At 36.2% G+C, this 14,033-nt stretch overlaps 1 pseudogene; it reads left to right on the top strand.

Moving 5' to 3' along the window:
• Positions 1-10,580: 10,580 nt before the first annotated feature.
• Positions 10,581-12,026, top strand: LOC149182370 (signal recognition particle subunit SRP54 2 pseudogene; annotated as a pseudogene).
• Positions 12,027-14,033: the final 2,007 nt, after the last annotated feature.

Genomic DNA, 14,033 nt, shown 5'->3' with positions numbered 1-14,033 from the left:
CGCCCTTTCTTGTAAATTATCTCATAATCATATCCCAGCATTTTGGTGAGCCATTTATTTTCTTGTGGTGAGGATAGGCATTTCTCCAAAAAATGTTTAAGGCTTTGATGGTCTGTGTAGATTTGGAAGCGTTGCCCCAACAAGTAAGGTCGCCAGGTATCTACTTCATGTAAGATGGCCATCATCTCCTTCTCATAGGTAGATTGTCCCAAATTCTTCCCACTTAGTTGTTGGCTTGTGAAGGTAAATTTGCGATAGTAGCTTGTGAGACCAAAAAATCCTCTCACGCTCTTCAAAGTCTTAGGTTAAGGCCATTCCTGCATTGCCTGGATCTTTTTGGGGTCCACCCTGACACCTTCACGCCCATAATGTGGCCCAAATACTCAACTTCTTCCATGCCAAAAGAACGCTTGGACATCTTAACAAATAATTTATTCTCACAGAGCACATGCAAGAGCTGATCTACATGCTAAAGATGTGTGGCCCAAGTGTGACTGTAGATGAGGATGTCATCAAAGAAAAAAAGGACAAATTTTCTGAGATATGGTTTGAGCAGGTGATCCATAAGGCTCTGAAAAATAGATGGGGCATTACAAAGACCAAATGGCATGACTAGAAGCTCATAATGGCCTTCATGAATTTAGAAAGCAGTCTTTGGAATGTCGACTTCTGTCACATGAATTTGGTGGTAACCTGAACGAAGATCAAGCTTAGTGAATAATTGAGCCCCATTTAGTTCATCCAGCAAATCATCAACAACTGGGATGGGAAATTTATCTTTGACTGTCAACTTATTGGGGGCCCTGAAGTCTGGACACATACGCCATTTCCCATCTTTCTTGAGCACCATGACCACCAGTGATGAATAAGTACTAATGCTAGGACGAATGACACCTACTTCCAAAAGTTCCTTGATTATTTTTTCTATTTCATTATTTTGGGCGAATGGGTATCTATATGGGCGCACATTTGGTGGTTGGGCCCCTGGGACCAAAGTGATGCTATGATCATGTTCCCCTCTTAAGGGTGGAAGCTCATGAGGCTTGTCAAAGACTGGCAGATGGTTATTTAAGATCTGTTGCATCTCAGGATGAATTGAAAGAGAATGGGGTTCGACAGCCTGGATGGCATTAAGTTGAGCTATAACTCCATGATGGCCCTTTTTTAACAGTTTTTCCATCCTATGTGAGCTAATGATAGAGGGAGCTCCCGCCTGGAGTCTGTGGAGGGTATGTGTGTGGTTGTTATGCTTAAAGCTCATATATAACTCCTGGAAATCCATTGTGATTGGGCCCAATGTGCGAAGCCATTCAGCACCCAGGACAATGTCACACCCTCCCATGTGGATGGCAAACACGTGGGTCTTTAACTGATAATCCCCCATTTGAAGTTTGACATTTTCACAGCGGCCGTCACATTTCATTGTTGCCCCATCTGCAATTTGGCCTTGGAAGTTAGAAATTGCTTGTACAAAACAATGCACTGCTTCCGCGACTCTTTTATGTATAAAATTATGTGTACTTCCACTATCAATCAAGACTACCACTGGGCGATGCTTAATAAAGCCTCTGATTTTGAGAGTTTAAGGCGAAGAAATCCCTACCGAAGCATGCAGTGAAATAACTGGTTCTTCAGGGACATGGTCCTTCTAGTTGTCTCTTCTTCCTCCTCTGGTTCCTCAAGTGGTGGGGCTTCCTCTCATGAGTTGTGATCAATAGCATCAATTTGAAATAATTTGGGCTCCTTGCATTTATGACCAGGGGAGTATTTTTTATCACAGTAGTAACATAATCCTTGCATTCTTTTTTCTGCCATTTCTGCAGGTGACACCTTTTGAACCTTAAGTGTTTGAGTAGTGCTAGGAGCCTGTGGGGGGCGACCCTTGGAGCTGAAATTTGGGCGATTGGACTGAGCCACTAATGCACATTCAACTTTACAAGCTACCTTGTAAGCCTCCGTCCATGTGGGAGGGTGGTGCAATTGGACGTGAGCTTGTATGGCCTCTTTAAGACCACTGATAAAAAATTTCATGTAGAACTCATCTTGGAGACCCATAGTGCGGAAAGCTAAGGCTTCAAAGGCTTTAATATATTCATCCACTGTGCCAATCTATCAGAGCTTAGTGAGACGTCCCAAAAAAGTAGAGTCATGGTCAAAGCGCTCCATAAGAGCTTTTTTGAATGTGTCCCAAGTCAAGGGCCTTCCATTGAAACGTTGATGCCATTACCACCGTTGCCATCTTTCATTGTCCAAGTACATGCTCCCCACCATAAGCTACGTTTCATTATCCAAGATGTAATTCAAATTGAAATATTGCTCCATTTGTGTTATCCATGCTGTCGGGTGAGAGCCATCAAATTTTTGCATATCCAGCTTGGGAGGTCACGGACGGGATTGTTGGTGGGTGCCCCAGAGGTGAAGAGAGTGGCTAGACTCACCCTCACTATGTTCATTGCCAATATACGCCTCTTCGTGGGCTTCCTCCTTGCCCTTTGAGGGTGTTGTAGTTATTTTCAGCAGCTGGTCTTGGATGTCTTTCAAGGTTTGTTCAAGTTTATTGATATTCTCATTGGCCATAGCTTGAGCTCTAGTTTCTACCATGCACCGATCCGATGTACTTGAAATTTGGGACTACCCGAATTTTTTTTGGCACTAACAATTGAATGGTACCACCTTGCTCAGCTCGTCGTCCTGATTCTTATGGGCTAAGTCACCAATAAGTGCTCTAGGGGGTATCAGACTTTACTCAAATCTGGATGGAAGATCTTATGGATCTGAGAGATCTGAATGGTTGTGCTGATAAATCTAAATGGCGGGACTGATTGCTGCTACTGCTGTAAAACCCTCACTTGCGAGATCTGATCTAGCAGATATTATGCGTGATCCCAAGATAGAGAAGTGAACTATGGTCTCGAGGAGTGTCAGGTGCTACAAATCGCAATATACATAAGGGTCTGACAGTAGTACACGACCCAATGTTTCAAGGTGCTAACTAAGGACGATCAATTGTACCCTTAGCCGTACAACCCGACTACCCTATCGTACGGGCGATTAATCTCTTCGAGTGCTATTCTTGGTGTAATGTAGCAGCAAGACGGCTGACGGTTTATCTATGGCAAGGTTTCAAAGGAGCTAGGGGGCTTCCGATATACCCAGAGGGTACTTGGAAGACGATCTGTGCGCGGTTATATCTAATGCGCTACTACTCGAAGGGGTACCCACAGGGGTTACAAGGGAGTCCAACAAGCGTGACCACCTCTTGTATTTCCTGCGTGCATGCCTCTCCAAATCCATAGGTTTATGCGCTCAACGACAGATCCCATGGTTTAAAGATGTCAGAACACGTCTTTGGCCAAAAAAAAAAATTGCTAAGAAATGGAGATCCCACTGGCACTGGAAAGTGCTCTGATACCACTTGTTATGCTCTTAACCTGCAAGACGATACCAGAATACCAAATATGCGAAGAAATATCCACAGAACATAGAACAGTGAGAAACAACAACAAGTATTTTATTATTCAGAAAGCAATGTTCACTTGCCTCTTCGAGGGGGAAACCTCCAAAAGAGCAGAGCTCGATTATAAAATAAGAGACGATACTCCTCGTAGGGAGTCTCTATCCTTTATATATGATTCATACATGCAATACCATGGAGCAATACCATGGTTCTTATTAATACCATCTATCTAATACCATGGGTCATTTGCAACTAACTGTGGTCCCATCATTAAATGTGGGTTAACCACTTACAATTATTAATATGGGCTTTATTGACTCTTTACTTGACTATACTTATGACTCGATCCTACTACATAAATAAGGGGGTTAGGGTGGGACCCTAACAGTTTAAGTAATTTTAAAGCTAGATTTATGTGCAAGATGGTACTGGAACCATTGACTATCATCTCTAGGATGGGTTACTCTATAGGTTAAATACATTATGTGTTCCTAAAGGTGATAATTATAGCTGATTAGAGAAGTTCACTCCTCGAAGGTTGCAGGGCACCTTTGTGTAGGTAAGACATTGGCCAACTTACATAGGTATGTGTATTGGCCCAAGATGCAAAAGCAAGTAGCTAGGTTCATAAGAGGATGCATACTTTGTACTGGTAAGCCTAGTAACAAGAAACAATGCCTATGTCATCCCTTACCTATACCCACTCGTCCTTGGAAAAGAAATTCCATGGATTTTGTGGGAGGTTTACCAAAAACTAGGAAAGGACATGACTAATTACTCATAGTAGTTAACAGGCTCAGTAAGATGTGTGTTTTGATGCCCTGTAGAAATCCCATTAGTTGGAAAGAAGCAACCAACTTGTTCATTGGACAAGTCTTGGTGTACTTTGGGATACCGAGAAGCATCATTTTAGGTGGGGACAAAATATTTCTTAGTGCATTTTGGGAGAAGATGCACATGGAGATAAAGAGGTCTACAACATTCCATCAATATATATAGATGGGATAACAGAAATAGTCAACATGAAATTGGTGCAACTTTTGAGGGGTTACAATCAAATGATTAGAAGACTTGGAATTAAAATATGGTATATATACAACACTCTTAGGGAAATCCAAACTTCTATTGATAAGTCCCCATTTGAAACTTGTTTTGGATATTTAGCACCTTCACCTTTGAATATTGCATATAAGAAATAAAGAGGAGTGAGGGAGGATCTTACAGGGGAGGCATTAAGATAAGGATTTTCTTTCTAGAAGATCTATAAAATCCATATACATGTACAAAAGGTTAGGCATGAGCAACATAGAATAGGAAATTAATACAAGGTGGGAAACAGAGTATGGTTATAGTTTAACAAAGATAACATACATGGAATTGGTAATAAAATCAAGGATTTGTGGTATGGTACCTTTGAGATAACACCTATAGACTTAGTCTACCCCCATACATGCACATTTCCTCAGTGGTGGATATAGAGAATCTGAAACTCTAGAGCATTCCATTCTATATTAGGAAGAGGAACATGTCTTACCTTTTATAGAGGATTTGGGTAACTAGTTGTTCAAAAATATTTGACATCGAATACAGTTTTGTAGAAGAGGTCTACAACTACAAGACATGGTAGCATGACCTTTGGTAGATTGGGTTGAAAGGACAAGTTCCATGCAACGCTACATGGTACATCAGAGAGGTGGAAGGAAAAAGTTCCTCACCTCATTTAGTAGAAGCTTTTGGGGACAAAAAAGCCCCCAAAATGGGGAAGTGTGATCAAAATTGGATCACTATATTATTTTTCATCTACCGTGATGCTTTGAGACTGTGAAAAGTGGACGAATCAACCCATACAACCATTTTTACTGGGGCCCAATTTGGAAAATTGGGGTTTGAACCTTATGGGAGATTTTTGATGCATCAAATAGTATTTTTTGGGGGAAAAACTTCATTACGTTAGTGCGGCACATTTTTTCCTATTATGCACATAGATACCTTTCCAACGTCACAAGAATGACCACAATTAGAATATGTATGCAATGAGCATGCCACTCAAAAGTTGACCTTCTTGTTTTGACTACCATCATTTGAGAGGATGTCATGTAAGCTCCCATTATTCATGGAAAAGGGGCTATCCATATGATCACGATGAAGAAGACTGTAAAGAATCCATATTTTAACTCTAGTTAATATTTGGAGGAGACAAACCTAATCACTATTAGGCTACTGAGATGTGTTATAACCGGGCCACTAAGAGGAAAAATGGTTCCATTCCCTTCTAGTGCATTTTGTTTCATAGACGATTAGAGTTGCTAAGAGGGATAAGGAGAGGGAACATAGAGAGAATTTTTGCACTATGGTAGCCCACAGGCCATGGGCCTTACTTCTTTGTACTAACATCCATTTTCTATTCAGAGAAAGAGAATAGAGAGGCCTCACCTTCTAGTTGAGTTTTCTCCTGAAAGGGTTCCCATGATATATCTTGTGTTAGTTGTGGTTTGTGAGTTTTTTAAATTTTGTTGTTCTCTATTTTCTGTATAATTATAAATTGCATGCATACACAATAAACAATAATTTACAAATCATAAATATAAAGCGAAATAAGTTTTCATAGTATAGATTTCAAATTTTTTTGTTTAATTTTGTCAGATCTGTTGGGATGAAATTTCCAATGAAATACCCATGGTAGTTTACGTATTAATAATGATGAGCTACACTTTTCCTTCTATGAAAAACATTACGAATAATTCGCATGCAAAGATGTCAAGGATGCTAGAATAGAGAAGAAATATTACATGAATTAAAAAGGAAACCTTCTAGCATCCCTCTTAGGGGTCCTAATCACACAATTAGAAAGAACAACCTTTTAAAGCAAGTCTTCAAGATGCATTGGCACACTAAGGACTTTGTGACTATTTAGATTGATGTGCAAAAATAAAAACACCATGTATATGGCATGGTGAACTTTCTTGACTGACCTTCAATCCCATCACGAAGACTTGGTAATGTTTTATAAAGACATCACCAAGCTCGTTGAGATACAAAAGAAGAGTGTGCTTGTTGCTAAAAAATACCATTGCTTAAGAGGTTAATATTTGCATTAGGGTTAAATCAAGACTGATTAATCTTGCTTCCTTTTCGCTATCTTTTTTGACAATTGGGTTGTACCAAGTGATTTCATTAACCATCTTTTCTTGTTTTGAAACTACAAGAAAAAATTCTCTAATTACTAGTTTACAAAGGCTATTTTTGATAAATAAAATTATATTTTGTTTTATCCAAATTTTATTTATTCAACATTTTTATGATTTCTTAAATATAATTCAACATTTATCAATGAAAAAATAAGAAAATTATAAATAACATACATTATAAATACAATTATATATTTATTAAGTGAAAATAATAAAATACGACGTCAATTTTAAATCAATTTTGATCAAAATCCATTAAAGATTTTTAAAAGTAATATCTTTAAGCTGTTTAATTTGCATAAATTGATTGTTTTACCAGTTTTTAAGGTGTTAACTCTATTTATACATTCAAAAGTGTATTTTAAATAACCAGAAATCACAATCTTACTAATATATAATGATTTATAAAAAACAATACCTACTCTTTTTAAAATCATACTTTTTATATTTTCCAAATTAAATTTAACTTTTCACAAATTTTACTTACATCCCATTATTATTACTCTATAACAAATACTAAATACACTTTTGTACCTTTAAATACTTAAATATATATATATATATATATATATGTTTGTTAAATTTGGTGATATAATTTTTTATTGTTTAAATTGTATTATAAATACATAAATAGATTTAATGTCTTAATAAAAACTAAAATACATAATTTTAATTAAAATTTAAACCTACAATTTTAATAATTTTAATTAAAATTAATTTCAAAAAATATACCATTAAACTTAAATTAATTTTCAATATTGATAAAAAAAATCAATAATCTGAAATTTTCCGATCAATGTCTTCTAGTCCAATGTGAGATTCATCTTCAAACAACTAACAAAATATAAAAACCAAATAAATAAATTTATAGTGGGGAAAGTTTAAAAAAATAAATAACGTTGACAAATGGAAGAATAAAAAAACCTAATAAAAAAGGGAAAAAAATAAGAGAAATACAAAATGATAGAAATATCAAATGAGTGAACACTATAATCTTTAAGAATGAAGATATAATATATGAGATAAATTCAATAGATACAGCTAATAATAAACCATTAATATAAAATATTAATAAAGATAGTATTTTTAATAAATATTAATAAAATATAATAATGATAATAGTATGATTATTATAATATTAAAGTAATAGTAATATAATTAATATATATTTATTTTAAAGTTGATAAGAATTAAATTTCTCAATATGTAAATTTTTGATACTAGTATGTATTTGTTTGAGTAAAAAAAATTGTGAGAAGATTTATATTTAGTATTTTTGAATATTTGATAAATTTGAAGTTGAGATGAATATATGTTAGTTTTTAGTAAATTGTCATATAGGTTGTTATTTTTTCTTTGAGTATATTTTTTTTTATAATTTAAATTTTTTAATGTTATATATATATGTGTGTGGAGTAGTTTAACTTATAGATAAGGTAGTTTTTTTCATTATAATGTAGCAATACAATTTGAAGTAAGATTGTGATTTTTTGTTGTTTAAAATACATTTTTGAATGCATAAATGGATTTAGCATAATGAAAAACTCACGAGGCACTTGAATTCTATAGATTACACAACTTAAATTCAAATTTTTAGAAGTCTATGTTGGATTTTTCCCCCTGAGGGTGACCTCTGTTTTAAGTGAAGGATGGGGAGGGGCATTTGCCCAAGTGGTATGAACTAACATGATGAGTACTTAACACCCTCACATGGTACGCGAGAATGGAGGGTTCTTGAAGGGTGGCAAAGTCATTATTTTACCATGGTAAAGGGTGAAGAGAAGCTGGTAGGGAATGTCTCTATAAGAGTGCAAGGTGGCTTGTTATCCTTACCATCCCTGGCTCCCCAAATAGCAATAATTCGATTAGTTACTATTTTTGACCTTGGAAGCTCATCCCTTATTTTGGTCACAATGCAGCATAGAACAACTTGGGACCCTAGCTTGCAGCGGTTTGCTCAGACATTCAACAAGAGTGGGGATTTAGGGCAAAACATCCAATAAATGGAGCTAGTGGTTATATGGAATATGTGCATGAATTTTCATCTTTGAATTTGTTGGTTAAATTCTTCTCCATAGTCTTTAGGTTTGCATGTCTTTTTTCCCTTGTCAGGATCGTTAATTTGCTTAGCAAAACAAGTATTTGGCTTGGGGTAGTAGTATATGAGTCTATGTTCATTGAGGGTTGGCCCCTCCTGGTTTCTATCTGGTTTTCTCTTCTTGTGGTCAATCGTGGAGGTAATGGTGTTTTTTATGGGTTTTCTCCTCTTTATGCTAGGCTTGTGAGTCACTTACAACTCTGGGTTTCGCTACTATTGGAAGCGACTGGGTGTCATCTCTATTACAGTGTGCAATTCTGTAACTTTTCTTGGTACCCTTGCTTGGGACTTGAGGGCGTTAGTTTCTTTGAGTGTGGGTGTGGAATTTGCGACCTCTTACAAACCTTCCACGATCCATGCATCGCCAGCAAAGTCATGCCTGCAAAGGCATGGGACCTTGCACCCAAGGAGTAGACCATCGGGCAAAAGTTTGAGATTACGGGGAGGAGGTAGACCAACAACCACCTCCATCCCCAAGTGTAATTAACTTGCCATTTCTATTTGATGCACTGGAACACAAACTTCAACAGGTCATGACCATTCTAGAGCAACTCGCTTGTGACCCACATGATGACCAGAATGAAATCGTTGCTTTCATGAATGCATTACAACACAATTAATGACACATGATTGATAAACTAGTATCTTTGTGTCAAGGACAAAGAAGACTCCAAGTGAGGGGTGGATGGACTAGAGGGCAGGTTGGCACACGTGGAATCACATATTCACAAGGGATTTCTCACTTCTCCACCTCTAGGAAATAGTCAAGACGCACTAGGTGTTCCGTAATCTTGTTGTGTTCGGATGAAGATTGGTTGTATTTTGGTTTTGGGTTTTTTTTTTGGGTTTTTTGGGGCAATCTGCATATGGTCTTTGGGTTTAATGTTGTTTATTATCAATGTGGTTTTTTCATTATCTTCTAGCCAATAAGTCTTGTGGGAATGAGGCTACTAGAAGTAGGCTAGTATCGAGCTCCTCACGATGTAACCTTGTTATGAATTATTAGAAATCCTCGATTCATTGAAGAGAAAAAGAAAAAGGAAAAAAGAAAACTCTGCCAGATTTTAGTTAAAATTAAAAAGAAATTTTTTTATGAAAAAATCATTTCACCTTTAAGTTAGACTATGTCTTATTATATATATAAAATTTTAATAAACGGTTATATTTATATGATAAAATTTAATTTAATTTACAATCATAATTTATATTTAATTTAAACCTAATATTTGACTATAAATAGAAATCATGATTATTAAAAATAATTATAGATATTTTGTAATAATTATATTTATGGATATTGTAATTATAGATTATGTAGAAGCATACATTTCAGTGTAATATTTTAAATAAAAATAAAAATATTGCTACAAATTCAATAAAATTGAATTATTAATTTTTGTTATTTTTAATTTTCAAATTGACTTAAAAACATATTTAAGTGCAATAGATCAATTTAAAAACACCTCTACATGCAATAGATAATAATAATAACATAGAGTTACTATTACTAGATATAATAATTTCAATCAAATAAAAGTAATATGATTATAAACATATCACGATTAAATTTTCTTCGCCGATCTGATAGATTATGATATTTCCTAAAAAAGCCCTACAAGCTTTCTATTAAGTAAATAAATAAGAGTTAGGAAAGTTACAAGGGCGTTCATAATCAAGACCGAGCGGGAGAGCGGCAGGAGCGTTGGACAATTTTCGTTTGTAGTCTGACGATAACCAGTGGATTCCAGCTTCGGTTCTCGGTGTACTTTTTTATTTTGCCCTCAGAACTATAATTGAAAATCTCAAATACGTTCCAGCAGGTTGGGTTTCAACAAGAATGGTGTTGGCAGAGCTAGGCGGGAGTATCTCCCGTGCCATCCAGTGCATGAGCAATGCCACCATTATTGACGAAACAGTCTTCAATAGCTGCCTGAACGAGATATCAAGAGCTCTACTACAGGCCGATGTCCAATTCAAAATTGTCCGCAAAATGCAGAGCAACATAAAAAAGATTGTCAATTTACAGGGTGTGGCTGCTGGTCACAATAAACGAAAGATCATTCAACAGGCTATTTTTGATGAATTGTGCAGAATGCTGGACCCTGGAAAACCTGCTTATTCCCCAAACAAAAAGCAAACCAGTATTGTCATGTTTGTAGGGTTACAGGGCTCTGGCAAAACTACTACATGTACAAAGTATGCACAGTATTATCAAAAGAAGGGTTGGAAGCCAGCCCTGGTCTGTGCAGATACATTTAGGGCTGGTGCTTTTGATCAGCTCAAACAGAATACCACTAGGGTCAACATTCCCTTCTATGGAAGCCATACAGAACAAGATCCTGTAAAAATTGCAAGGGGAGGGGTAGAGAGATTTAAGAGAGAAAATAGGGATCTCATAATTGTGGATACCAGTGGGAGGCACAAGCAGGAGGCTGCATTATTTGAGGAAATGAGACAAATATCCCAAGCAACAAATCCAGACCTTGTGATATTTGTCATGGATAGCAGTATCGGTCAAGCTGCATTTGATCAGGCACAGGCTTTCAAGAATAATGTTTCTGTAGGAGCTGTGATTGTTGCTAAAATGGATGGGCATGCAAAGGGTGGAGGTGCACTCAGTGCTGTTGCAGCAACAAAGAGCCCTATTATATTTCTTGGAACAGGGGAACACATGGGAGATTTTGAGGCTTTTGATGTGAAGCCATTTGTGAAGAGAATTCTGGGCATGGGGGATTGGTCTGGTTTCAGGAATAAAATTCAGGAAGTTGTGCCTGTGGATGGAGAATCTGATCTTTTGCAGAAACTTTCTCAGGGCAAATTCACATTGAGAACCATGTATGAGCAGTTCCAGAACTTTCTTCAAATGGGGTCTATTGGTGAGATGCTTTCCATGATTCCTGGATTCAGTCGGGAACTAATGCCCAAGGGCATGGAAAAGGAAAGCCAGGTGCGTATCAGAAGGTTCATGACCATGATGGATTCCATGACGAATAAAGAGCTTGATAGTTTGGATCCCAAGTTCATGACTGAGTCGAGAATGGTGAGAGTGGATCGTGGATCTGGTCGTCCTGTTAAGGAAGTGATGGCAATGCTGGAAGAATACAAACGGTTGGCTAAGGTTTGGAGCAAGATGAAGGGCCTCAAGATTCCCAAGGAGGGTGGCTTGTCCAAGAATATGAATGCTCAACAGATGAGCAAGGCTCTTCTACCCCAAATGCTGAAGCAGATTGGTGGCATGGGAGGGTTGCAGAACTTAATGAAGCAGATGGGTTCCAAATGCTGAAGCAGATTGGTGGCATGGGAGGGTTGCAGAACTTAATGAAGCAGATGGGTTCCAAAGGCATGTTCGGTTGACACTAGCTCTCATGTATATAGTTATTTTTTCTTTCATGTACATAGCTCTTCAAGGACTTATGACCTTTCATTGATGAAGTTAGCGTTTATGTAGCTATCAAGAATTTCTATTAGGATATAACTTTCTATTAGGATGTAATCTAACTTTTCACTCATCAGATTTGGAATTTATGACATTTTCACTCATCAAATTGGAATTTATGAAATTTTAAAGAGGTATAGTTTAATTTATTTTAACTATGGATTTTGTAAGAATTGAGATGGATTAAATTTTTTGAAGTGAAAATCTCTTTAAAAGTGTACAACATGAATTAAAAAAGTGCATTTATCTATCTTAACTATGGATTTTGTAAGAGTGGAGATGAATTAAATCTCTTTTAAAGTGCAAAACACGAATTAAAATTTGCACATATCTATCTAACTATGGATCTCTTTTCAAGTGTAAAACACCAATTAAAAAATTGTACTTATCTATCTTAACTATGGATCTTGTAAGAGTTGAGTGGATTAAATCCCTTGACGTTCAAACCTCTTTTAAAGTGTAAAACATGAATTAAAAAATTGCACCTTTATATATTTGATCCTTGATATATATATATATATATATATATATATATATATATATATATATATATATATATATATATAAAGTTGCATTTTTGAATATATAAAATGGATTCAACATTTTCAAGTTTTACTTTGGGGTACACCAGAAAAAATATATATATTTTTGGATTTCAATCACAATTCAACAAAAAGAATAAAATGTATTATCCATAATTTTATTATTATTATTATATTTCTATATAAAGTTGATACATAACATGCATATTAGTTTTTGTTATTTAATTATACCAAACATTTTTTTTGTAAGCTTGGCAGATCTTTTCTATTTTATTTTCAAAAACGGGCATGCAATACATAACGTCTTCCACGCTCAGATAACCTCAACCTGCCCATTGGGAAACTAGGTTTGTTGGTCATCTCAAAACATTATAGGCCATCCAAAATTTGAAAAGTTTGAGAATATCTTGCAACGCTATATAGACTTGAGTGTCTTTCAGTTTCTTATACACTATATCTATAACAAAAAACCATAAGCTTCTTATTATTCATATCTACATATAAAAAATAAACATTCAGGCAATACTGAGAAAATTGCTAATCATTAGAAGATTCAATTGGTGTTGGGTCTTTAGCACTTGATCCCGGAACTTCAGTTTGTGGGACGCAAGGAATATGCTTCTCAATGCAACTAAGGTTGGAATTTTGTTGTTATATTTGGCGCTAAATGAGCTAGAATTCACTATGAATTTTCTATAATTCTGTTGCTAGTTCCGAAATTCCTGAAAAGGTATTCGTCATAGCTTTTACCAAGAGGTTTTGCATCATCCAGAACAAAAAGAGGGTATGTTGGAACTAGTTGTATCTACCTCGGGTATGTCTTAGATCTTGAATGAGATCCTCCCACTCAAACTACAAATTATTTGCTTCTGGTTGTTGCTTCAATTCGTCTTCCCATCTTGAAATTTGTTGAGAGGCTCAAGGGTGAGTGTTCATTCTATAGGATCGTGCAACTTCCAAAATTAAGTCTTTGGAATTTCTACAACCTCAATTGCTAGAAGGTTGATCTTGGGTTTGTCCACGACCACAACCTTGACCCTGCTTGCGACCTTGACCATGGTCCCTCCTTGCATTTTCTTCCAGTTTAAAACCTCGTCGAGCCATCTGATTGCAGTGACAAGCACTAGGGGAGAAATGAAAATTGTTCTCAGACCCGAAGACAACCACCTCTGAAGACCTTAACGAGGCAGTAGACCAGTGCACTAGAAGATGGCCCCATAAGCGGTGCTCCTTAACTATGTCAAAGCTTGTTCCTGTAAGTGCTAAAAAAACACATTCAATTGAACAAAGAGCATTAGACCACTCAGACCCA

The sequence above is a fragment of the Pinus tabuliformis genome, chromosome 3_2 (genome assembly GCF_031772625.1).
Source record: "Pinus tabuliformis cultivar Carrire ecotype Pingquan chromosome 3_2, CPIR1, whole genome shotgun sequence".
In the NCBI taxonomy this organism is placed as follows: Eukaryota; Viridiplantae; Streptophyta; class Pinopsida; order Pinales; family Pinaceae; genus Pinus; species Pinus tabuliformis.
Note: the sequence above shows the minus strand (reverse complement) of the source record. Positions and strands in the feature narration are given on the sequence as shown.